Raw genomic sequence first — 26991 nt, 5'->3', positions numbered from 1 at the left:
GCGGGAGGTGAGGAAGTTGATAAAGAGCCACGTGAGCAAGCCTGCAGCAGCACGTGCCGACCAGAACCTCCCCTCTAGACTGCGGCTCTGCACAGATGGCAAGGCTGTGTGCTCACAGTCCTGGGACCTGCTAAGCACCGTCCAGCTCAACACTTCCGTGCCACGTCACTGTAAAAGGAAAAACCTCAGAACAAATCAGCAGACTCTGCTGAATGTGGAGAACTAAATAAATAATGTTTTAGAACAGAGTCCTGGGTAAGTTCAAATGTGTCCCTTCCAGAATTCAGGAAGAGGTGATGAGACCAAATCCCAAATAGGATTAAGGCACCTATAAAGGAGGCTCCATGCAGTCTCTGCATCACTTGCCCTTCTACCTTCTACCTTCCACCACGAGAGGACACAGTGTTCCTTCCCTCCAGAGGATGCAGTCCTTGGGTGCCATCTTGGAAGTTGGCTACAGCCCTCTCCAGACAACAGAACCTGCCAGCACTTTGATCTTGGACTTCCAGCACTGTGAGAAATAAAATCTCTTCTTTATAAATTACCCAGCCTCAGGAACTTTGTTATATCAGCACAAAAAGGACTCTTTGTACTTTGGGAAGTAACAGAAATTAGAGGGGAAAATAGGAAAATGGACAGAATTTAATATGGCACCAACTGTGGAAAGTGCATTAGGTACGTGAATTTTGAAACAATGCTGCTTTTTCTTAACACAAGTTACAAGGAGCCATTGTTAAGGGAATATTTTTGGCTGATACAGTCAAAAAAGTTTGATAATCAGATGATTATCAAATGTTTGATGGGCAGAACATTGGAAAAATCAGAAGTCAAAAGACTTGTGTTCTACTGTTGAGTCTGATCAGCAAGCTGTGCAAGTCATCAACTGATGTAATTTAAAGACTCGCCCATCCACCACCTCCAACAAAGGAGGGAGGGAGGGAGGGAGGTAGGGAGGGGGAGAAAGGGTGGGGACAAAAAAGAGAGAAAAAAAGGAACTTTGCACTTCATAAATTTTATGACTTGATTCCATTTTGAATCAATGTGCTCTGTCTCTAATATTAGTGACATAAAAAGAAAGCAGATTCTATTTAGACACGATATTATCAATAATGCTATCTCATGTGGACTAGTTTATATTAAGTCAAATTATGATTATATTTCTATTCAAATATTTTAATGAGGCTTTGGTTAGAATAATGAGAGTAATTATGTTCTGCAATTTTTATGTCTCATAAAAGTATTTTCCTCATGGCATTTTTCCCTCAGAAAAATGTTACCAGCATATAAGAAAACTTTCTTCTTCCACATGAAGGAGCACAGCTGAGATGCTTTTGCCAACATGTGAGCATCCATACCTAAAGCATTACTCGTCCATTATTTCCTTATGGTTTCTGAACAAATAAGAAACTCTTAGGGGAACAGAGACGAGTGGGAGAAGGTGGTTTCAGCAGGTGTCCCAGTGGTATGGCCACTGCTCCCAGATATCCTGTCCCAGACGTGGGACTCTGGGACTGCCCTACTCCTTTCCCACTGGTGCCTCCCTGCCTGCCTTTCGTCACTGCTCCATGATACACAGATATGATATGGCTCCATGAGGACAGGGAACAACGGCACTGGGGACAGAGTCAAGTGGTCAGTGCTCAGAACATGGCACAGGCTGAGCACTTAAAACACATGGTGAACGAGGGAAGGAACAAGTATCTCCTCAAAATATCCCGCTTCCTATCCTTCCATACGCCAACAGCTGGGGAGAAGAGCAAACTGAGGGCCAAGCACAAGTGTCTTCAGAGGTGAGCAGATCAGATCGGCAGCGTGAGCAACACCTGAACTCAAACCCACTGCTCAGACAGACGAAAGGATGGACGCGTGACGGATGCAGCCAGCCACTGGGAGGCCCCTGTCCTGGTTGGGCATGGTTTCCCTTCCCAGTGAGTACCAGGCTTCCTCCTCCACAACTATGCTCAAATCCCCTGACTCCAGACACTTCTGAGAGAGCTCTTCCACCTGACGACGAAAGGCTTCGGAAAATGCCTCATTCTGAGAACAGAAGTGAACATGTAGTTCTGAGGGCCAAACACCTTCCAGCAGCAGGAAAGAACATTCAGGATATGAAGGCTCCAGAACCCTGTCACCAAAGCTTGCTTTCGTATAAGAGCCAGTCTGGGTCTGTGGGCCTGGGCGACTCAGTAGCTGACAGAGAGGAACAGAGGTGTTAGCAGGAAGAGAGTCTGCGGAACTCAAACTTAGTGAGGAAATGCAGACTTCAAGCCACTTACTGAGATCCACCAGTGGTTTAAAGTAAAGGCAAAGGTCGCATGCAAACGTGGTGAACCATGGTACTTGGTACATAAACGTTTAGTTTGATACATAAACATTTAGTTTTTTTCCTGATTTTATAAGTGGCATTTCATTTTTATCTTTTAAATTTGCACTTAGTTTTTTTTTTTCTTTCACCCTTCTGAATTCTCAAGCTGATGAGTTTAAGTGCACATTTAAAATGCCTTTGACTGGGCTGAGGGTGCGACTCAGTGGGTCCAGGGCTTGCTTGCCATGTGTGAGGCCCTGGTTCGGTCCTCAGCACCACATATAAATAAATAAAGGTCCACTACAACTAAAAAAATATTTTAAAAAATACCTTCGACTCAGCATCACTGGTTATGGGAGGGAATCCTGAGGAAATACACCTAAATAGAGAAATGTCTAAGGCAGAAAGATTTTCCTTTCAGCATTACCTACTGTTGGAAAAAAATCTAACTCATAGCTAAGAAAAATAAAGGACATATTTTGGGCTGATAAAATTCACAATTTAAAGCAGGGCTTAGGAAGATAAAGCAATAACCAGGAAAAGTGCCCCTCCCAGGATGTGAGACAGGAACTCGCCTGAGAAACACAGGTGGAGCTGACAGGCAGTGGGGGAAAGGCGGGCGGGTAGCACTGAAGTGCCCAGAGGGCCAAGATCACTCAAGGAGAGAAGAAGGAAAAGGAAATTGAAATGAGAGTACCTGGGAATCTCAAGAAGAAGGAGGTGGGGGCTAAGAGATGCCATCAGAAGACCAGGGAGCCCGTGCTCAGGGAAAAGCAAGGGAAGACTTTGTCGTGAGTAGCAAAGGCAGAGTGAAAGGCAGACTGGGGATGGGAGGCACATTACAACAACTGGCATGGAAGCAGAGCCCCCATTCTCTCTTACATGACTGTGTCAGTCTGATTTTGCATCACTGTGACCAAAAGACCAGACAGGTACAACTAAAAGGAAGAAAAGTTTATTTTGGCTCATAGTTTCAGAGGTTCAGTCCATGGTCAACCGACTCCATTGCTTTAGGCCCAAGGTGAGCAGAACATCATGGCGGACAGTTATGGAGGAGGAAGGCAGCTCAGGACAGGGCAACCAGGAAGCAGAGAGAGAGCTTTGATCACCAAGGACAAAATGCATACCCCAAAAGCACGTCTCTATGACCGGCTTCCTCCAGCCACACCCTACCTACCTACAGTTACCACCCAGTTCATCCACCAGAGGATAGACCCACCAAGTGATTTATTCCTCCCATAATCTGATCATTTCCTCTGAATGTTCTTGCACCATCTCACATAACAGCTTTTGGGGACACTCATATCCAAACCTTCACAATGATCTAATATCTGAGTATCTCTGAGTACAAATTTAGGGTGATTATTTTTATCCTCCAGCATTGATCTCTGTCAGTTGGTCACTCAGAGGAAGGAGATGACTGTGCTGAGGAAAGGAAGAGGCCACCCTAAGGACACTGACGGTGGTTGCCAGGAGGTGCTGGGGACCCCAGGACTGAATAGTTTCTAGATAAGAGAGGTAGGAAGGAAGAAGGGTATCAGCGGTGGAGGCCACAGTTGGGCACTCTCCAGGAGCAGCCAAATACTGAGTAGAACAAGGAAGAACCCAGGAGGAGCTGGGCACGGTGGCGCATGCCTATAATCCCAGTGGCTCTGGAGGCTGAGGCAGGAGGATCACAAGTTCAAGGCCAGTCTCAGTGACTTTGTGAGGCCCTAAGCAACTCAGTAAGATGACTGTCCCTAAATAAAAAATAAAAAGGGCTAGGGATATGACTCAGTAGTTCAGTGTCCCTGGTAGAAAGGAAGGAAGGGAGAGAAAGAGGGAGAGGGAGAGGGAGAGGGAGAGAAAGAAAGAAAGAGAAAGAAAGAGAGAGAGAGAGAGAGAGAGAAGAGAAGAGAAGAGAAGAGAAGAGAAGAGAAGAGAAGAGAAGAGAAGAGAAGAGAAGAGAAGAGAAGAGAGAAAGAAGGAACTGGGAGGATTCCCTACCATGCAGCTTAGACGCAGTGTTCCTGGGGTAAGGAGAATAAACTGCAGGGGGCAGGTTGAGATGGGAGAGCAAGAGGACTTGGGAATAATGAAAGCAGCAAATCCGGAAATGCGAGAGAAGCAACCGAGTCCCCGGCAGAACTTGCTCTGGGGAGGACAGGACGCACTTCTAGCTGCAATGCAGGGAATGGAGGAAGGCTTCCAGAAACCGGCGTTTATCTGAGGTGTCACTTAGGGAAAAGGGAGCCAAGGGCACTGAGATTTGAAAGCTTGGGGTGAATGTGTTTGGAGCAAACTGCACGTGGAGCTCAAAAGCTCAAAGGAGCTCAAAGCGCACAGGTGGGTCCTCTGCAAGGTGGCACCTGGGGAGCACAGTTGGATGCAGAGAAAAGTAACAGAAAGAGAAGGTCCTCTGCTGTGATCATCTGCATCCTGGCAGAGCAGAGCCACTGCTGGGACTTGGCCCGTGTGAAATGCACTGCCGACTTCTGAAGAGGGAGGGTCCTGCCTGGGCTGCAGGCAGCGGAGGAGGCTGGGCTTTCCACCAAATGGTAAGGATGGCAGTCAGTGCTGGCCGGCCCTCTGCACCGCAGAAGACCTGTAGCCACCCCAAAAGCAGGCGAAGTCGGGCCTGCTGCAAAACTACTTTAGACACAACTCTGAGTCTTTCACAAAATTAGCAAGTGGGTTTTTTGAGGCTTCCAAACGTCACCCACCTTAAAAAGTCACGAGAAAAGGCCGTGGCTTTGAAACCTGAGGTGGAAGGTACTTTGAGTCATGCCTGTGCTTCCTGAAGAGCAACCTTTTGGAGCAGTCCGGATGGGGTGCCACTCTTACTGCAATGGGAAAATCTGAATTTATCAACAGCAGCCTTTTGTCTGCATGTGATACAAAGTATCTTCCTCATTCCCCAGCAAATGGAGAGCTGAGGCTGCAGTCAACAGTCATCAGGAAATGTCCAAGGGGCTCCTCCCAGGACCAGCGCACTGGGAAAGAAGTCAATTCCTCCAGCTCAGCAGCAGCAATCTCCTCGTAAGGACCAGCAATGCTTCTGAAGAGATGGAAGAATATCTCTGACCGATGAGTGCATCGTGTTCACACTGGTTTCAAGGACTTGTTTGTTCTCTTCCTACCCAAATATCATTTCGACAGGAAGGGTGATAGAATAACTCACAGGCAGCTATTCCTAACTTGGGGACCTCAGAGAGTGCAGAATGAATGATTCCTTTGCACACAGATCTCCAAGAATTCACAAGTGACTGAGGCCAAAGGGCTTTTGCTTTTGGCTTTCCCTACTGCATCCCCAGGACGCAGACTGAACACCTCCTAGAAAACAGTTTCATTCATGAATTCCACAGCCAACCTCACCCGTGAGGTTCAGGGATTCTGCCACTCTCAAGTCCTGTGAAAAAATTCCTGTCAAAGCTAAAACCTATTAACTGGGGAGGAGCATCTCCATTAGTTTACAGTTCAGACGGAAGGAGCGGTCAGGCGATTCAGCAGAAAAACACTAAGGAACATTCAGGACACACCAGGGCAGATGTGGTGCAGTTCCTTTTGTCTAACAGTGGGGGAAGGAGGAAGGGAGTCCCACTCTCGCAGCATGTATTATTTCAATGTTTCTACTGCTATTGTTTTCTGGGTTGTTTGTTCTTACCACAGTAAATTTGGATGGACTGCTGGAAATGTCCATCGATCATCCTATGTGTAGGTACGGGTATTCTTCCTCTGCTTTAGCTCTGTCTAGTGTATCTTGAAGTCAACCTTATGGAAATGTGGTCCAAACCTTTGCATGGGATTTGGTTATAAAAGCACCTATCAGTCATAGAACATTATTAAAATCATCTTGTCTATTTCAGAGTCTCAAAAACAAGGTAGGGCGACATGTTCCCAACCCCCTCTATTTGTTCATCTTGAGCGAGTGAACTCAAAATAAACAGGGGCCAGACTTCTGATAAACAGCTGTGACTTCTGTTCTAAATCATTCTGGTCACCTGTCTCGGCTCTGCACTAGAGCGGGCTCACACTCTCCACAGCGTCTGCACTGTGGGGTCTTCCCCAGCCCTTCCCAGAGCAGTGGACCACGGGGCAGGGGCAGGAAGGTGAGGCAACTGGCAGGGCAGCTTCCTGAGCTTTATACACTCTGCCCCTCTGGCTGCTGGGACTCATGGGGGAATGGTGAACCTCAGCACAGGAGATGCCCTGCCCCCTCGTGCAGAGAGTGGGTTGGGGTGTCTCACAGAGAAGTCCTGATAGGGAGGCTGGAAGTGACGGAGTCCTGCAAGGGTCAAAGAGAGAAATGGAAGGAAGGGATGGAGCACCTGTCCAGTCATTTGTCCAGAGGAAACGCAGTGGATGGCAAAAATGGGAGCACAGGCATCCTGCGAGTGTGCTCTGATCTCAGGGGGGAGCGCAGGGCTACTAGGCCATGCACCTTTAAAACTGCAACACCCTAAATGGAACACGGACAGGACAAGAAAAGAGGTCATGGTCTGGAAACTGAATCAAAGCAGTGAGCTCAGCGTCACTGTTCCCATGCAGACCTGACCTCTGCAGGCTGAGAAGGACAGGACTCCCTTGCCCAGGGTAAGCACTTGCCTGCAGGAGATGTCCACCCTGAAATTCTGAACCAGGTGTGTACCTGGCAATGGTGAGATGGGCAATCATGACAGCGCTGTTCCCACAGCAAACGCCAATACCCCCATGGACACGCATGAAGAGGGGATACACCTGTTGTGATGCATTCCCAAAACTGGAATATTATTCTGCAAGGAAGATGAATGGACTGCAGCTGTGCCCATCAACATGGATTACTGCAAACCCCCAGACCAAGAAGCACATTCAGGAAAATACACATCACAGGACTCTGCTTGCATAAAGGGCAAGAGCAGACTACGCCTGAAGACAGTCTGTAAAGGGTCAAACAGGAAAGCAAAGCGACAGTCAACTCCAAATCCACACAGAGGTCACATCAGCAGGAGGAAGAGGGACACAGTTGAGGCAGGAGGACCCTCCCAGTGCCTGGAGTTGGGCCAGCACTTGGGCCCATTTTGCTATTTTTCAAACTGTCCATGTTCTTGCACTTTTTGTCTTATATGCATGGTTTGTTTGATTTAATAATGGAAAAAAGAAAGAGATGATGCCGGCGAACATGACAGCATTACAGATAAGCTGGAATGAGGCACTTTATCCCAGCCGAAGGAGCATCGTTTCCCAAAGTGTGTTCCCTGGTGAGAAAGGTCAGAGGAACACCCCCGTGCCAAGGCCTGCACCCACTTTCCAATGTCATGGATGCTAGGTTCTGAAAATAGCTCCACAAGGAAACTGTTCTTGATTTTGTTCAGTTTGGTGTTACCCAATCTTATGGGACCAATTCCCTTATGTAGAATATTATGTCAATATTCCAAAGAGAAGTTTGAAAATACCCCAAAATTGGATTCCAAAAAATAAACTCAATTCCTGCTCAGAAATACACAAAAGTACTCTATGAAGAATAAATCAAATCTTTCAGGGAACACTCTAGATATACAAATCTTTCTAAAGAATCAGAACAGTATCACTATTCTGAAAAACAGAAACAAAGCATGTGTCCTGTTCTTTCTGTCTCTAGTTACTTGCTGCTGCTGATGCTCCAAAACACCTCACTTGCAAAGAGTACCTTAATCACGCTTCCACCAGGAGGAACAGGCATGGGAACATTTGCAACAAAGATATTTAATACTAATAAATTTGTTCTCAAAAGCTCAGGGAGAAATCATAGGCTTTGGTTTATAACAGATGAGGAATGCTTAAAGAATATTCTGGTAGAAAAAAACAAAACACTTAAATCTGTACCTATGGAACCACGTTACACTGTCAATGAAATAAAGGTACCAGCAGAGTAATGTGAATACTGTAATTCTACTTTACAACAAACAAGGAAAACACCTTTCTCCTACCCTTCCAGTAACACACTGAGCCTCTTGAAATCCACAGAAATGAAATATGTATGCACACAAAAGCTTGCACATTATTTATTTCTGTGAAGATGATAGTTGGGAGTTTTGGTAGGGATTGCCATGAATCTGTAGATCAATTTGGGGAATGTTGGTCTTCATAACCATGAATATTTATTTAGAATTTAAGTAGATCTTAAAAACTTATAATTAAAAATTTTCATTTATTAAGGTTTTAAATTTTTTCTTTCAATAATGTTTTGCAGTTTACAAAGTAAAATTTTCATACTTTTTAAAATGTATTATGATTTTACTCATTTTGATATGACTGGAAATAAAAATGTTTTCTTTTACTTTGAAAAAAAAAAGCTTGCACAACAAGATTCAAGCAGGAAGGCAGGTGTGTAAAATGGACACACCAAGCTGTCAACAGTGTTACCGAGAGGAGGCAGGAAGGGGTGGGAAAGAGAGGTGATTGGCTTTGATTTTATACGTCAGTTTTTTGTATTTTTTAATTCATTGCAAATAGTAAGCATTACTGCTACGTTTTTTAATTGGGGGCATTTATTACAAGTGGAAATAACTTCACCCAAGATGAGGTTAAGAAGCAGGAAACCAACACAGAAGTAAGATGCAGGAAGTTGGTTTGGAGACCAAAGTGGTACTCTCCATGCTTTGGGAGAAAGGGGAAGTAGGGAGTGGGAATAAAAAGGACAGTGACAAAGCCAGCCAACTAACAAAGTGCCTTCCAAGTCCTTCGCAGAGAAGGCTCCATCAAGCAAGGCACGATTACGGATGCAGTCGCTCAAATGAAGTAAAGTCTGCAGAAACATCCAGAACTGTCCTAAAGCAAAAGAGAGCCGCCCAGGTGCCAGGCACCCCCTCTACAAAGTGTCCACTCAGGAGGGTGACCTGAAGGCACAGAAGGCACCAAGGCTTCCGGAAGCACAAAGCAGATCCTCCAAAGCCCCTGCCTGTGGGATCCAGGCTTGTCATGGGAAAGGCTTTTTACCTCCTGACGCGAACACATCTTCCAACCCCCCTGGGTCCACCACACACTCACACACTCCTTCAGGCAGACAAGGCACAAAAGACACGTAAAGATGAAGTCTAGCTTTTTTGAAATGCAGCCAGCATTGACATGTGGTGGTCTAAGGTAACTGTGCTTCTAAGACCTTTTTTTCTTTCTTTCATGTGAGAGTAAAGACCAAAATGATGCTTAATAATAATTTAATACTTTACCCAAGCAGGCAAGTAATTGAACACCACTTCATGGCCAACCCTTGGTGGACTGGAACTAAACAATTTGCTTCCTTTAGGACGTTAACCTCGGAGCCAGTGCAATAATTGCAATGTATTTGCACGACTGCAACATTGCAATAGTAAAATATTCGCTATAATGCACATAAACAAAATTAACCTGTATGGCTATTTTAAAAAACTGAGTGAGATAAAACTGATTTTCAAAAACCACAAAGATAAAACTAGTTTTGTATGATGATGTCTCTTGACTTGTGGCAGCGTCAGGTCCTGATAAACCATCATAAATTGAAGACAAACTAAGTCAAAAATGCCTTCGACACAGCCACCCTGCCAGCCTTCCTGCTTAGCAACCTGATTCAGAGTGGAGAACCAGCACCTTCTCCTGTGGATCCCGGGCCGCCTGGGAGTAGCACTTGCTGTCACTGCCCAGCACTGCAAACTGCTTCCCCAGGAAGAGATTGAAACTCAAAATAGGGTTGCTACTGAATGCATATGCTTTTATACCACAGAAAAGTCCAGAAATCTTCAGTTCAACCATCCCAACTCCCAGCTGTCTCAATGCGTTTATTCTCTGTAGGATCAACTCCTTCAAGGAACAAAACAGATTGCATCTCCAAAGTAAATCCAATTCTATCTTTCTTTAAATCATTTAAAGTGACATTGTTTTGTAACTTTGGGAGGACAGCAAACTGTGCAGGGCTTTAGAAGATGCAGCAGACTTGCAGGCAGAGAGAAAATGAAGTGCAGGACTCGTCTGGACAGGAAAAGGGCAAGGGCCTCAGTCCCGGTCAGGGAAGGTGTTTGCCGACACAGGCTTTGGCCACACAGGTGTGGCTCCAGCTCTGCGTCACCTTCCCTCCTCACCACGTGCACGCATTCCCTTCAGTATGTTTTCCAAAAAATTGTGGCGTCTGAATTTTTCTTATTTGACCAATTATCTAATCTATAACTTCCACTATAAAAAAGAAAAACCAAGGGCTTCAAAATTCAATAATAAAAGCTGTTAAATGTCAGAGGCGAGTAAAACAATAATACAAAGCATAGAGAAAAGTTTATTTCCTGTCCTGAGCACCAGACGCTCCTCAGATCATTCCTTTAGAGCCCAAATTCACGAACAGGTAGCAAGGTATGTAAAAATAGAAAATAGGAGACAGCTGGTGGCCTTGCTGAAGCTCAGCAGGATGAACGTCAGGAGCACCCTTGAGAGCACCAGTGGAAGCCGGGCTCAGGAGGTCTGAGAGCGTCGGCTGGGAAGCTGAGGTCACTCAGCGGAGGACACTGACGGGAACGCCCTGCCTGGCAGGTGAGGGGGGAAACCTCGTCTATCTCCAGCTGCACATGGCTTTCCTCGGCTGCCATGTTCACAGTGTGCAGGGCCCTAACCCCCTTCAGAGGGAGCCTGCACAGTGCCGTGAGGTCTGCTGTTCAAGACGAGAACCTTCTGGAGATTGGCCACAGCTCCGCTCCCAAGGGGAAAAAATCTGTGAGGACAGTGGATCTCACGTGAAGTGTTTTAAATAAAATAAATAAAAGAAAACAATACAGTAAAAAAAGAAAACAATGGAACAGGACAAAATAAAATGGATCTCATAATAAGAGGCACAGGCTGTAATGTAGGTAGTCATGAAGTCACGTGTCCCATTCAGAAGTGAGCCATGAGAATATTCTGGGCTTTAGTTTCATTGTTTCAGAGAAATTGAGTGAGGCTGAAAACAATGTAGCAGAGGGACAGAATTTGCATTAGGTTTAAACTTCAGGAACTGAAGAATTTTGAGGAAGATGAGGGAGGGAGGGAGAGGGGGAGAGAGAGAAAGAGAGAGGGAGGGAGAGTGAGAGAACGTGAACACAGAGGTGGGAGGTCACCTGCTCCAACTCCCCAGCTAACTCAATAGCCATGAGGGCAAAGCAAAGGGCCTGGCCTGGCATCCAGGTAAGCAATGGCACGCGCCAACCGGAGGTGGGCAGCAGCTATCAGAGGCAGGACTCAGACAGACGGGAACAGAGGAAGGATCAACAAGACAGAGGAGAGGGAAAAAGAGAGCCCAGACTGGCCTCCTGGTGGGAAGACACTTCTGGTTCCCTGGGCTCGGCCTGTGAATGATTTGCCTGTAATCACAGAAAGGCCCCTTCTGACTGCATTATTGTCCAAAGGCACACAGGCCCACATTCTTCAGAAGAAATTCTCAGGCACTGGTCCCTTTACAGCCCCTCTAATGCCTCCTGTCCCCTCCCCGGCTCTCCACAGCATCAGTGGGAGTCATTTGCAGAGACAAGCAGGGGCCGTTCTTCCAAGGATGAGCACAGGGGCCACCTAATGTAGCACCGATGATGCCCGCAGCTCGTGTTGATGGCAGCCGAACGCGGTCTTTACAGTAGTTTCCATAGGTAATGGGGCAATAACCACCAAATTTAAGACTTCATAAAAAATTTCATTCTCTCAGTGAGGGAACCAAGAAACTGAGAGAAGAAATCTTTTTTTTTTTTTTTCTTCTGATTGGAAAGAAAAAAAAAAAGCCTGGCATTACATGGCAATGTATCCAAGTGACTCTAAAGAAAGAATTACGACTTATCCCAGGAGCACAGCACCAAGTGTGGGATTTCCTTATCCCAAGACTCCATGTCCTTCCATGTCCTTGGAAAATCAGACACAGGGGTCTTGCCAACCCTGGCAGCCCTACTAAGGTGGACTAGACTTAAAATGAGATTTTTAAAGTAAGTTCTGAGCTGAATTTCTCTGCTCATGTCTGAGGGTTTGCATATGCAGGTGTGTGTGCGGTAGCCAGAGGCGCTGAGCACATGCAGGTGTGTGTGCGGTAGCCAGAGGCGCTGAGCACATGCAGGTGTGTTTGCGCTGGCCAGAGGCGCTGAGCACATGCAGGTGTGTGTGTTAGCCAGAGGCGCTGAGCACATGCAGGTGTGTGTGCTAGCCAGAGGAGCTGAGCACACGCAGGTGTGTGTGCGCTAGCCAGAGGCGCTGAGCACAGGTATCTGGAACTGTCTCTGTAACCCTGGAACACTGAGCGTTTCTGAACAAATTCTACCTGTGCCACTAAATCGCCCGAGATGTGGAAATTATTTCTTTTAACACCACATTTGATGGAGCGCTTATTGATGTGACTCACTTTCTTGCACTTTCATCTATTTTTGATCAGTTTTTCAAATCCATCAGTTTAAAATGAAAGGCAGTGCCACTCAGGAGAGAAAAGGCAGACCCGATGATGCCCCCGGCACCAGCTTGCTGCCCGGGCTGCTTCTGTTCCTGGTAGGGAGGGTAGATCTACCCTCACGTCTATGGGTGGCAGGAACACTGGTACCCAAAGGGCGCACGGGCTCCACTCTCTCGCTCTGCTCTCGGGACAGCTCCACCTGCCCCGGCTCCTCTTCATCATCTTCAATCTCAAATGAGATCCCCCCACACAAAATGACCTCAGCTTTTGCTTACTTTTACAAAAATCCAAAATTGGCCCTAAAACGTGTGTGCGCACACTTGAATGTTCACACTAAGACCTCCGAGGCAAGCTGAGTCCTGAGCTCCCCTGAGCTAAATATTCTGACTCGGCCGGTGGAATCTGGGTGCAGAGAAGATGGACCTGGTTCTCAGAGCTGCCACTTGGTGAAGGAAGTCAGAAAACCAAATAACGGCCTCTGCATATTCAAAGGAAGCGTGGGGCTTCCAAGAGTTACACAGTGAGAAGATAAACTCAGAGAAGCTTTCTTTAGTTAAACACCCTTGAGAAAAATGCAGTGTAGGCTAAGCGTATCATGGCCTGGTAAACCAAAAGCTGTCGCCTATGAAAGACTGCGGACCACCACCTGGTAGGCCACAGCACCGAGCACAGGGAGGCAATTTTAAATAACAAGAGGGAGCCACAGTCTCCAAGACAGGACACACACAAACAGTGCCATATACATTAATCCTGTATCCTTAGGGAACATTGCATGTTGTTATCAGACGAGAAAGAACTCACAAATTTCAAATGGAGTTAACAACCCAAGTGACGTCTGGTGAAGTTGATGATCACTACGTCACACTTTGAGCATGTTTAAAACAATGATACTGGGTCAAGAAATATTGGCTCCCTGATGATATTCAAATCTGCAATGTTAAACATGACACTAAAAGGAAAATTTGATGGATTATTGATTCTTATTCTAGTAAAAGTTCGTATGAAGCTAGTAATCATTTTTCATATGGTTATAGAGAATAATTACATAAAATGAACTATTAATCTCAATTGTTTGGAAACCATCAAAACAAAAAACTCTTGTGTCGTGTCAGTCACCATAATAGCTCTGGTATTAAAAGCCTACAGCAAAGATATTCCATTTGATTGTGTGAAGTACTTAAATAAATCAGTCAGAGATGAAAATCCAAGATGAAGAGTCTGGTTTTCTTTCGTCGCATTCTCGAGGGAAGACACTGAGCACCCCCAGGGATCCCCAGAGGGATTGCTGCATCTTGGTTCCAACAACTACAGCATTCCCATAATTAGCAAAGAAAAATTCTTCTGGTTCACAAAGACTAAGATTTTGCTGCCCTGGTTGTTCATGTTGCCATTGTTTGTTTTTGGTGGGTTTTGCGTGTGTGCATGCTCACCCCCACCCCAAGGATGTGAATCTTGAGACAGGAAATGTCATCCATTACTCAGGCGAATGTCTAACAGATGAAAGTCTCCATGACCATATCCCTCGCTAGAAATAGTCCTTGATAGAATATACTACTCCAATTCTGCCCAAATCCCAAATGAGGCAGCATTACCTAGAATCCAGTGTCATGAGAAGCAAAAGAGTAAAATACCATGTTCTCTTCTGCTGAATCAAAGGCTTCAATTGATTCTTCAAGTTGGGGATTCACATATGGTACCAAATTTTGGTAAATTGTGCCAAACAACTTACACTACAAACAGGGGATCAGAGAACTCTAGTCTGTGTTTAAGTCAGCTTTTTCACCACCGTGACCGAAAGATTTGACAGTAACAATTTTAGAGAAGGAAAAATTTATTTGGCGCTTGGTTTCAGAGGTCCTGGTCCATAGAAAGTTAACTCCACAGCTCTGGGCCTGAGATGAAAGAAGATATCAAGTCATAAGGTCCTGGTGGAGGAAAGCAGCTCAGGACATATCCATCAGAAAGCAGAGAGCTCCACTTACCAGGGACAAAATAAATACCCCAAAGGCTCACCCCCAGGGACCAACCTCCTCCAGCCACACCCTACCTGCCTATAGTTAGGGCCTGTTAATCCACTGAAGGAGATTAATCAACCAATTAGGTTAGGCCTCTCATAATCTGATCTTTTCACCTCTAAACTTTCTTGCATTGTGTCATATTTGAGTTTTTGCGGGGCACCTCTGATCTAAATCATAACACAAGGGGTCAGGAAACTATAGTCTGAACAGAATCTGGCCCACTTCCTGGTCTTGTAAAACTTGTAAAGTTTTAGTGGAACTTACTCTTTGTTCCTTTGTCCACATGGTGTCAACAGCTGCTTCCTATTTCAACAACAGAAATGGGTTTTCATAACAGAGATGTTACAGCTTAGAAAGTCTAAAATACACATAATGAATCTTTAAGACAAAGTTTGTAACACCTGCTATAAATGAATGTCTTGATCCTCACTGAGGTATAAACTCAGCTCCCTGTAAAGACAGTCCCCAAGAGGGAAGATCATAATGTCCTTGCCTTGGCAGGAATAAATGCACTTCTGTTTTCCTGGGAAGAAAAGGAAGAGTACTTCCAAGTCTTCCAAAAGTGTCCCTGGTTCATTCAGATACATTCTAAGAACAAACAAGGCCACTAAGCATGGGATTGTTTACTTAATTTCTGGAGACTATTACTAGCCACCCAAAACTCCATGATAGGAATTTCTGTGTAAGATTGAAAACTTTGTTATACTAAATGATCAGTCTGTGCTTGCTTGTAGCCTCATTGACAAATAGTGTTGATATCATTACCTAGTTATACAACACTTGCTGGAAGACTAAGATGATAATCCTCAGATGTTTCTAAAGCCATGACCAGCACAGAACCAGTTCATAAACTGAGTTAGCTCAAGTAAGACTAGAGAGTGGGTGAAGGTTGAGATTTTCATGTTCTCCACAGAGGTTCAAACTGCAACAACAGTTAACAGAAGAAAGACTGCCCCTAAACTTGCCTGCACTTCACCCAGAATATAACCCGAGGTGCCAAGGCTTGTCAGTCATCCATGAGAAACTGATGTGTATTTTAAGTAAAATATTTAACAAGTCAGTGAGTCTATTTGTATCAGGCAGAGTGTTGGTTTTGGGACAAGACCCACAGATGTACTGGAAGCTGCACATTAATAAGTCCAGTTTATCAGAACTTTGAAAAATGGTGCAGACAAGGACACGTCCATTGCTCTGTACAGTCAGCTCTTCAGCCTTTGTATTCCACTAACATGGGCTGGGGCTGGGGCTCAGTGGCAGAGTGCTTGTCTAGCACACGTGAGGCACTGGGTTTGATCCCCAGCACCACATTAAAAAAAACAAACACAACAAAACAAAACTAAAACTAAATATATTCCACTAACGTCTCAAACTTCACACCACCACCAAATCGATGACAATAAGAGGTGACTGTGAAGCACCTACCATTGGCGCCTGGTCGTTTGGAAACCATCCCGGCTTCTCTATCTACTGAGCTCTGGTTTCTATTGGATAAAATCCATCCAGAAGATGAAGCAAGATGGTGGACTTAAGAGCCCTGTGTTCTGCAATGGCAGCCCACATCAGGACGCTCCTGCTCACAAACACATCACAAACAGCCTTGGAAGAAGTGTGTAAGTAAATTCATACACGTATATATAGAAGAAAATATCATCTCACTTACTGTAATAGAGGCATTTGCATAAAATCATGCAGTGAGTAATTTTTGACAAACTTTAGGTGCAGGAGAAGTAGCGGCTCTTCAAAGGCAGCCTTAGTCAAGATGAGTACCTCGAAATGCAAACCTACCAGCATCCTTGCTGTGACCACATTCACACAAGGAGTTTGCTAGAAGTGGGTTATACCTGAGGAGGAATAACACTTTAAAAATGTTCATGCTAGTCTATATTCAAATGTAGAGATTATGCATGCTTGTCAAGAAGAAGGAACAGGGAAGTCTAAGGGAGATCTTTGTATTTTACATGGTATGTGACATTATTTCTGCTTTAATAGAGCTCATTTAAATTTCATGGCAAACATCACCTGTGTTTCAACACTTGTCATATGCACCACAACTTAAGGTGACTTCATTTCAGCAATATTTTAAAAGGCACTTTAAATACTAACAAAGTATGTACTTACATCAAAAAAAGCAAAGAGCCCACGAGGAGCTCAACATGTGCCCAAGTACAAAGGGAAGCATTTCTCCCAAAACTACCGGTTCCATGCTTCATCCACACTGCAGTCAGTGGCAGAGAAAGCTCCAGATGTGAAAATATTCATTAACACCCAGAGACCAAAAAGGAAAGAGCCAATAACCTATAAATCCGCAGGTGAAGATGTTGGCTCTCTACTATTTTCATGGTGTGAATGAATCACAAGTCTTATTTTAAGGGGCTTGGAAGTATCATCAGCAATTTCATGTGACAAAATTTACTCCACTGGGAACGGGGGTGGGGGGTGGGTGGGAAGTAACATTTAAATGAATTTCTTCATTTTGATACTTGGATTCAGCGAACAAAAATAAAATCAATAAATTCTCTCTTCTACTAGAACTTCAGGGCATAACACACAGAGCCTGAGACATCCTAATAAAAGGGTAATTTTACATTCGCTTGTGCTGATCAAGTGGAACGAGATGCTCCACATTTGAGTGGGCAGAGTTCTGAACTGAAGATGAGCCCCAAGAAGACGAATCATGTGCAGTCGTGACGAGCGGAACCGGGGCCAAAGGCATCCAGGAAGGACAACATCAGTCACAGTCTTTGGACACTCACTTATTTCTTAAATGCTCAACCCTAGGGATTATCTTCAATATTCAACAAGTTCTGAAAAAAAAAAAAAAAAAAAAAAAAAAACCGGGGGCTCATGCTGGAAACACATACGCAGTGAATTAAGATTTCCTTTAAACTGGGCACAGTGCGCACACCTGTGGTCCCAGCCACTCAGGAGGCTAAGGTGGGAGGGCTGAAAGTCTGAGGTCAGTCTTGGTTACTTAATGAGGTGCTGTCTCAAAATACCAACAGGACTGGGGGTGGCTCCGTGGTAAAGCATCCCTGTATTCAATCTTTATACTGAGTAACAGAGTAACGGATTTCCCTCATAACGTTAGTTCATCTTTTCCATGACTCAATTCCCAAATGATCACCATAAATTTAGTTTTTAACTACACATTGGATTTCAAGTTTCTTCCTTTGATCCATTGAAACTGTCAACCAAAGATCACAAATGAAAAAATGTGCTGCATAATTCACTTCTATGACTTGAATGAAATGAAAGTCCAGGAATCTGAAGAGTCGTCCCTATGCCCAGATCTAGGAAGGGTTAGGGGGTCTCCTTCCAGATAAGAGGGGAACCTCCTAGGGAGCCGTGATGGCTGAGAGGCAGGGCTTCCAACTCAACTGTCGTCCTGTGTACAGCCTACTAACCACACGCCTTGTAAATGTGGACACTGGCTTTTTTAAAATGAAGTAAGAATACCAAGTCATATTTAAAACCTAACTTCTTTGCTTTTCTTTGAACCTAGGAAGAAATTAAAACTGTGTATGAAACATGTTGATATGTTTTTGATTATGACTTTAACATTAGTTACAGGTGCACCAGTACCAATAGATGAGCACCCAGAAAGAGCTTCTAAACCACATGCAGTTAGAGTATGGCGTGCCTCCAGCAGGTGCCAAAACACCAATTAGGCAAACTGGAGACAGGGAGCTCTGCACCCACAGTGCACTGCAAGTACAGTCACAACCTGTTTATTTAATTCCCCAGGGTTCGATAATATGAAAAGCAGAAACGTTTCAAAAGACCCAGGGCTGCAAGTCTGTGCGTGACCTTAGAAGTTATCAGAGGTCTCTAGAGAGCTTTAAATTCTGTGGTCTTCCTATTTGAACGTGATACTGCAGAATAACGGGTTTACTTCCTGTAGTTCAGCACTTCCTACGCCACCCAGGATCCACACTCCTAAGTAAGTACAGCACCTAGAGTCAGGAGATCATTTCTTAGACTGAACTTAGCAAAATAACTTATTGTACTGAGTGTATAAAATGACAAGGGTGGATAACTAGAATCATGTGCACAGTGTGTTCATCATCTTGCGCATGCACACACACACACACACACACACACACACACACGCACACATGCTCACACCTGTAACTAAAAGCACCTGTTCTGTCGTGGTGAATGGAATTCAGTGCCCAAGGGTTGTTCAGGATAATTAGAAGGCACCCGGAGAGGCTGAAGAGGCCCTCTGTGTACATATGGTATGTGGCAGATCATTTCAGTAGCCGCTAGTCAGTGAGTCCAAGGGGCGCTGCTGTTGCTGACATCGCATGGGAGAGGTATACAGTACTGTTGCAGTTTCAGAGTACAGTACTCTGTTGCAGTTTCAGTGCCTGCTTTTATTTCAAAGTGCAACTGACATGATGAGAGAGGAGGTACAGCTAATGAAGGCAAAAAAGAACCCAATCAGAGAGACACTCTTTGCCAGCCTGGAGGTGTCCACTGCTCCAGGAGAGTTGGGAACGGGAACGACATGTGGCGCAGGTTGAAATCTGCCCCAGGAGGGCACTGAGCTGATCCCACCAGAGCCTGGAAGGGGCCTCTGGGCACAGGTCCCTGGTGTTGCTGAGGTCCCAGTAAGGACCGGAAGGGGATTCTAGTAGCTCCTCAATTAGGACCACCACATCTAAGTAATGCTTAGCTCAAGCAGCAACATAAGCTCTTGAGTGATCTCAAGGTCAGATAAAAATAATAAACCTGAGCAGGGCAGTTTTGCAATGTGCAGAACTGCATTTGAATGCAGTCTCCAGTACTTTCTAGCTGTGTGACCTTGAAGGAATTGCTTGCCTTTTCTGATCTACGTCTGTTAGAGTTTCTCAGAACCTACTTCACAGTTGTCTTGCAAAGACAAAAGAAGATAAGGCACATTGCACCAGGGCTGAAGGCACACAGCTAAAGTGCAGCCTTGTGAAAGTCTCACTCTCAAGAAGGGTTGGGGAAGAAAGAATACAATCTAGAGGTTTCCATTTCCTTCTCCTTCTCCTTCTCCCCAGTCCTCCTCCTTACTGGTGAAGCGAAAGAGGGGAGTGCGCAAAGAAGGAACTTCCCTTCCGAGGTAGCACAGGGCAAGTGCCACCACCCTGCCCCGTGTGGGAAGACCCAGGGCCTCCCTGCAGCAGCCCTGAGCTGACCGGGCCTCCTGAGCACTGGGGCTGACCACAGAGGGGACAGCAGGGAACAGTCTTCACACAAGTAAAGTGGATTAGCAGGCCAGACACTGAAATCTGAAAGTAATTTTATCCCTTCTTGACCCAGCTCTGGTCAAAGGTATCACTGTTCAGCCTGGACATCTGAGCTGCTTTGTGTGAAGCTGGCTTCAGCGGCCGCAGAGACGGGTGGCGTTACCAGCAGGGATTAGGAAAAGCCCATTAGCCATCCACCTCTGCTGGAAAAAGCCTGGTCCCAGATTAGACTTGGATAATAAGAAAACCCTCTAGACACCGTCACCCAGACTGACCAAAATAAGGTCAACGAAATAGTCTACATGTTTATTTCTTTAGTGAGTCATCTCAAGGCCAGGAGGGGAGGCTGACTTTGGGGGGTGTTGATCAGAATCAGAGCCCTGCACCCTGCCCTTCCTCACACACTTCCACCACTGTTGTGTGACATACTAAAGAAAACCTAGAGACACTTCTGTTCTCATTAAAACTGAAAACATCACCGTCATGTACAACAAATTAGAACAAAAAATTAATTAAAAAAAAAGCTGGAAGAAGCAAACATAGGTTTTCCCCAAGAGCCTCCAAAAGAAGTCTGACCTTGCTAATGTGTTTATTTCTGACTTAGGGACACCAGAAATGTGATAGGATAAAGTTCTGTTGTTTTAAGCTAAAAAAAGAAAAAGAAAGCATCCCATTTCCTACAGAAAATCATATGCACAATGATGCAGTATAGAAAACCAGGGATTTCAAGCAGTCTGCATGGTATTTAGTTTATCTGCATGGTATTTAGTTTAAACACAGTTTGTTTGGGACAAAAAGCGGTCTCTAGTCTCTTGTCCTGGAGGGAAAAGAAGACAGGTATGGAGCAGAACACCTCCACAGAAGGGTGGGCCAGCACTCAGACACAGCTGCATGTCCTTCCGGAAGGAAAACAGACTTGGCTGGAGGACAATGGAAGAGCCACAGGTGGGGTTTCACACAAAGGGACACTCTTAAATGGGAAACCAGTACAAAAAGTGGACAATGGACCCTTGAGCCCAGCATGGTGGGGAGAGATCTCAGAGTTTCCCACAGGTCGCCCAGGCACAGAGGAGGCCTGGCCAGAGATGCGGAGCTCTCCGACTTGCTCTAGGAGAGGGTGAAGCTTCAAGCTGTCACTGACCTCACCTGCAGACACGCGTGGATATGAGGGACCTCCCTGAACAGAAGTGAATGCAGGCAGACACATGGCCACAGCTTCTGACCAGGTGGTGCAACCTGCCCACCACCCAGAGACACTTGAGAACGTGAAAGTGGAGACGGCAAAGCCACGTCTTGAGAACCCCACATGGCAGCCCCGGGCAGTCAGGAGGGCTGGGGTTCCCCCAGGGAAGATGTTCTGCTGTGCACCTAAACAGGAACTCTCCTGCACAGCAGCCGCTGCTCTGTAGACAGCTCTCCTTTGCCTTATTTTGGGGTTCTGGAGAGAAAGTGGCTTCAGTAGATACCAGTTAGGCTCACTGATGGTTCTTTTAAAGGGATGGATCGTTAGGGAAGAACTTGTAGACACCACACAACACACTAACTATGCTCAAACAATATGGAGTCACACTGAGACAAGAGAACACCTTCATGAGTTGGTATACATGTACACAACTGTGCAACCACCTAGTTCAAGATGCAGAACAGTCCAGCACCATACAGGTACCCTGGCCTGTACATTAGCGTGCCCTGAGGTCACCACCACTATGACACTCAGCACTGTTGATAACATTCCCACTCTAGGACTTCACTGACATGACTCCTGTGACGTGTCCTCTGTGGCTCACTTCTGTTCTGCACGTTTGTGGATTTCTCCTTGCTGCTGCATGCCTCTGTAGCTAGTGACTTTGTTTACTGTTGCTAGCGAATACTCCATAGTATGAATAAACCAAGTAATTTCTATCCATTCTGCTGTTGATAAATATCTAGCCTATTACTAAATATAAGTTTGGAAAACTAATATAAAAAACTATTATGAACATTCTTAAACATCATTGGCTTGCATATTCTTGATTTTATTATTTTATTTTGTTAATGTGGAACTAGAGACCTCAAAACCCACTACATAGGAGGTTTGGAATTCCACCAGTTCTCCATGCTACACATGCACAGGTTTCCAAGCAGAAGGCTAAGAAGAGAGACTTGGAAATGGGATCAGTTGGCTGGCTGGTTTTCCTTGTCTAGGTGCCTCTGCCTTCAGGAAATCCCACGTGGAAAGCAGCTAATTTCCCCTTTGCAAGGCCATTTTTTATAGCAAAATTCTGAAGCAAAATCAAAGAAACCAACTTATACTTAATTGATTGCTAAAATTTATCCATTTCCTATCATTTTGCTCTTTTTCTGAGGAAGTTAAACATATGATTCATTCTATACCCTTAAAGTATGTGTATGTTCTGTACACAAAAACATAATGCAATTGGGGTCTGTAGGCAGAAAGGTGACCGAGCTCCTTCCTCCCCAGCCAGCTCCAACATGTATGCTGGCAAGATGGCGCGCCCACCTCACCCACACAGAACATTCATCCCTGGCCAAGGGTCTGTGAGACAAGCTTGTCGCATCAATATTTTAACTTGTGATGCTGAAGACTGGCACTTGAGAAATATGATAGGAAAATGGTGTCTTACTTCAACAAAAGGAAGGATACCAATATTCTTAACAGACCTAGAGAAGTGATTGAAGTCCACAAGGCAACTGAACAACTCAAAGCAGTCTTGGTGAGGCTGCGGCGCAGTCACACTCTTCACTTCGTGGAAGAGGATGTTCTGACCTGCCAATCACAGCACTTCGTTTCCCTCCTAGAGGTGACCATCACAGGGATCTCGAATAGTGCATTGCTTAGAGAGGTTTCCTCACCAACCCACAGAGCACTGTCATGGAGTGCTGCCCTCAGCACGCATTCATGTTTACCTGCCGGGGCTCATGGTCCTCAGAACTTTTAGCTTTCCATTACCACCAGGACCATTTCCATGTTTCCTGAAAGCTTTATTCACAGTGACATGTTCAAGAGATGGAAGGCAGATTTCTATTTTATGGATCTATAATAAAGCAAGATTTACAGAAAGTTCTCCAGGCCCCTCTGAGAATTCCTGGAGTCCACAGTAGCAAGAGCACTTTCCCATAGGGAGCAGGTTGGAGGGGTCAGTAGAAGAAACCTCTGCCACCTGGTGTTGAAAGAGCCCAACATCAAACCACCCCCTGGTGGCTCCCTTCCTGACAACAGAGGTAGCTACTGACTTGCAGGATGTTCATACCTTACCAGGCACATCTCTCCCACAGCCTACCTGGTGGGCTTTGAGGTCTCTAGTTCTACATCAGACTTGGGGGAATCTGAGGTCAGAAGCATTAAAGAGAGTGAGGTGGGGAGAGTTTAAATCCACAGACTGGGGACTCCCTTCCTGGGCAGATCTGGATCATGAAGCTATAACCCCAAAACAGCTGAGGGTAAGATGGGAAGGGAGGACATTTTAGAATTTTTTCTTCTGTAATGTCACCCCAAGCATCCACATACAAATAAAACATCTCATATAAAGTCACTAACAATGAACAGATGCTATATAAAGCGTCTCAAGGCAGACCAATGACAAGGATGGAACAAAGGCTTGGCCCCAGGCACAGGACCCTGTGAGCCCACCAGGGTGTCTGGGGAGGTGGGAGGGGTGAAGAATTCCCACTGGTCTTTCCAATTCACTCTTCTAAGTCTCACTGCTCTCTGCTTCACCACTTCTCTGTTCTTTCCTTGGAAATATTCAGACTAATAAATGTGACTAATTTCAAGTATGTTGAGAAGAAATTTTAGGGGTCTAGGAAACCTGAAGCCAGCTGGATTCTTAGTCCCAGGCAGCAAGACCTTCCAGGTATCAGAGAGGACCTTGGGCCTGCTGTTCTAGCTCAAAAGACCCAATACTCTGATGGTTTAAAACGGGAGGAACTGGGGAGGGGGGCGTGATTCCTCGAGCATTCTAGATAGATTTCCTCTTGCCAGGTGAACTCAACCCTGCCCCAGATACAGCATGTGCCCCGTGGCGTCTGCAGGTGTGTGTGCGTGGTCGATTAGGTGCCTGCTCTGGACTTACCCTAAATGTCAGCATGCAACAGACCTGGCCAGCACTCCTGCTCTGTCCTCTAGCCACTCGCGGCTGGCCTGCCTCCCAGTCTCCTTTCGGAGGGAACGCGGGTTTGACCCAGCACAGAACTGCGACCCTGACCCCCAGTCTCCACAAAGCAGCATCCGCAGGTGAGAAGCCAGTTGCCTAGCCCCTGCCTCTGGCTTTCAAAGCCCAGCTGGGCTGCGCCCTCTGGCATAGCCTGAAGCCATCGCGCGGGGTCCCCAGCGACCACTCCTGAGAGAAAACACGGAGTCCCCCATCCACCAGCAGCTCCAGAGGCGTCTCCGGGGTAGACTCAACAAGTTCCTGGGCCGTGCAGCGCCGCCTGCAGCCCAAAAACCCCGAGGACGCGCCGCGGTGGAGCCCCGCGCGCAGGCTGCAGGCGCCGGCGGCTCCTTCCACCTCCTCCTCCTGAAGCTCGGGCTCCGGCTCGGGCTCGGGCGTCGGCGGGAGGGGGCTCCTCCACTCGCTCGCGATCGCCCACCCCACGCACGCAGCCCTGCCCGGCCCGCGCCGCCCCCGCCCCCGCCCCGCGGGCCCGGGCTCCGCCCGCCTCGGTGCCAGCCGAGCGCACAGGCGGCTGGCGCGTGGCTCAGGGCGCCCTCTCCTCCGGCCGCCGGGCTCCGCGGAGTAGCTGGGACCGGGGAGCGGCTGCAAGGACTTCCCTCCTGCTCCCTCCCCCCTCCGCCCCCGCCTCCCGGCCCAGGCTCCAGATCTCGCCGAAGACAATTGCAGTAAATGAGGACATCGGAGGAGCACGGAGCCGGGTGGCTGTGGCTGGCTCCGCCGCGCCGCGAGCGAGCGAGCGCGCGGGCGTCCCCGGAGCCGGCCGAGCCGCTGCCTCCCCGCGCGCGTCGCTGAGCGGGGCCGGAGGGACGCGAGCTGCGGCGCGGGGGCCGGCCGGGCCGGGCGGGCCGGGCCGGCGGCAGTGGAGGGGGCGGGCGGCGGGCGCGCAGCCGGCCAGGTCCCGGGAGCCGAGCCTTCCTCGCGCGAGCCCGGCGAGCCTTGCCGCGGATGCCCTGCCCCGAGTGCTCCGTGCCGCGCCAGGCTTGCCAGGGTCCGCGGCGAGACATGCCCGATCCAGGCGCTGCACCGACCTCGACTTATCTGTAAGCAGCGGAAGGTAAGCGGAACCCCGCGTGCCCTCCTCATGCACCCGGCGCCCGCTGCACTTGGCCACGGGCAAAGCGCCGCCGGGACGGGCGCCGACCCCGGCTCGGGCGCATGTACTCGCCCCCAAACCGGCTTCGCCGGGGGCCAGGATACGCCGGTGCAGCCGGGAGCAGACCAGGCGTCGGGAGCGGGCGGGGGCAGGGGGCGAGGTTATGCAACCGCAGCTGGCACGACTGGGTCGCCGAGGGGCGTCTGGCAACTTTGGCGACCACCAGGGAGAAGCGGGGCTGCGTGTCTGCGATGTCAGTTCTAGACAAACGCCACAGCCTCGTGAGCTCCCGACAGCCCCAGCCAGGCACAACTGGGGGAACCTGGGGGCGGGGGCGGCCGTTTCCCCGAAACGTTTCGAGGCTTTTAAGTATTTTCCAAAGTAAAGCGAACTGGCAAGTACTGCTGATTAACTTCGGGGGGATAATTCGGAGCAGAGGGGCCCTGACGCCGGCCACTGAGTAGGCGCGAGCAGGAGCGAAGGCAGATACCCACGTGAAATGCCCGTCTCCTCCGCTCGCTTGGGTTGGCACCTTCCCGGGGCTGCGGGCTGGGGTCTGCGCCCACGGGGCTTTCAGGTGCCTGACATCCAGACCAGCACAGGCGTGGGAAACCAACCAACGCTGCAGGCTGAGCTAGCAAGCTAGCAAGAGGGCGGGCGAGCTGGTGCTGAGAGCAGGAGGGAGCAGGCAGCCCGCGGGCCAGCCAGAGGCCCGGCCATGCCTGGAGCCCAAAGTCAAGAGCAAGAGTCTGCATCTTGCTGGTTCATGCTCAGGGTTCCTGGCTGGTATCTTCACTGCTCTGATGAAGAGCCTGTCCCTCTGACCTCAACATTCTACTACCCAAAATATGCCACAGGGAGATTGAGTCAGTGATAAAGGGAGGCCAGAAGTGGGGGAGGTGAGGCGCTCTTAGAGTAAATAAGGGAGAAAATGGGTGCTTTTTGCTCGTCCCAGAACAGGGTTCAATCCTTTTCCCTCTCCTGCTGCAGGTCTGGGCTGGGGGGCTGAGCCAGAAGCAGCAGTAAAGCAGTTTAATTTGACCTTGTCTGCCTGGACGCTGAAATTCTTCTGAAGCATCCTGAGGTGAAACTGGCAAGAGTCTGAAGGAACTTTGGGCAAGCCCTGCCTTGGCTAGGGACCAGGTGATCATTTCAGACTACAGCTCAGGCCAGCAGAGGGTCGAGGTCAACGGCTTAGAGGTTTTCCCCTGGACAAGGACTTGCTGGGGGATTACCTTTCCATATCCCAGCGGCAGGACTGCCAAGGTTACAACACAGGGGACTTGATTAAAAATACCACTCAGATCACCAGACCTGGCCAACCCCAGCGAGTAGTGCATATATGAAAATGTTATAACCTTATTTAGCTTACACTACAGATTGAGCAGAAAGTAACCACCATTGCACTCTGCAGAGGCGAAAAGTGCGGTTTTACTATTCACATTGTGCTATTTATTACATTCCTATCCTGTTGAATGTTACTTTTCAAAGTTCATATTTATCTTTGCAATTTTTTTTTGCAAGAATGATGAGCAAACACGTACCAGCCGTGGAAGTCCTGCCATCTGCATGCTTCACCAGATATTAATAATTTACTCTCCATGTTTACTACTTACATTAGATGGCACTGCTCCTCACGATGGGTTTTATCAGAGGCACATTTTGGGAAAAAAATTCTAGCACAGCCATCACTAATTGCATGATTTTGCATAAATTAGGTTAGCTACAGAGTTTTGTTTTCTTCTTGACTAAATTCATCATTTCCTTTAAAAAGATAGAATGATTCAGTTTAATTTCTTTAGCTAATGGAAGAGTTCTACTAGAAAACAG

The 26991-nt window shown here is 47.1% G+C and overlaps 2 protein-coding genes across 4 annotated transcripts in view; one reads left to right on the top strand and one right to left on the bottom strand.

Moving 5' to 3' along the window:
* Dock1 (dedicator of cytokinesis 1) overlaps window positions 1-26991 on the bottom strand; it is a 455412-nt gene that overhangs the window by 193475 nt on the left and 234946 nt on the right. The window lies entirely within an intron of this gene.
* The window catches only part of Insyn2a (inhibitory synaptic factor 2A), a 56433-nt gene continuing 54023 nt past the window's right edge, over window positions 24582-26991 (top strand). For both annotated transcript variants that reach the window (XM_047552003.1, XM_047552001.1), the window contains exon 1: window positions 24582-25122. The gene's annotated coding sequence lies outside the window, so the exon portion shown is untranslated. The remainder of the gene's footprint in view (window positions 25123-26991) is intronic.

Source organism: Sciurus carolinensis, chromosome 5 (assembly GCF_902686445.1).
Source record: "Sciurus carolinensis chromosome 5, mSciCar1.2, whole genome shotgun sequence".
NCBI lineage: Eukaryota > Metazoa > Chordata > Mammalia > Rodentia > Sciuridae > Sciurus > Sciurus carolinensis.
This window is presented reverse-complemented; position numbering and strand designations above follow the sequence as displayed.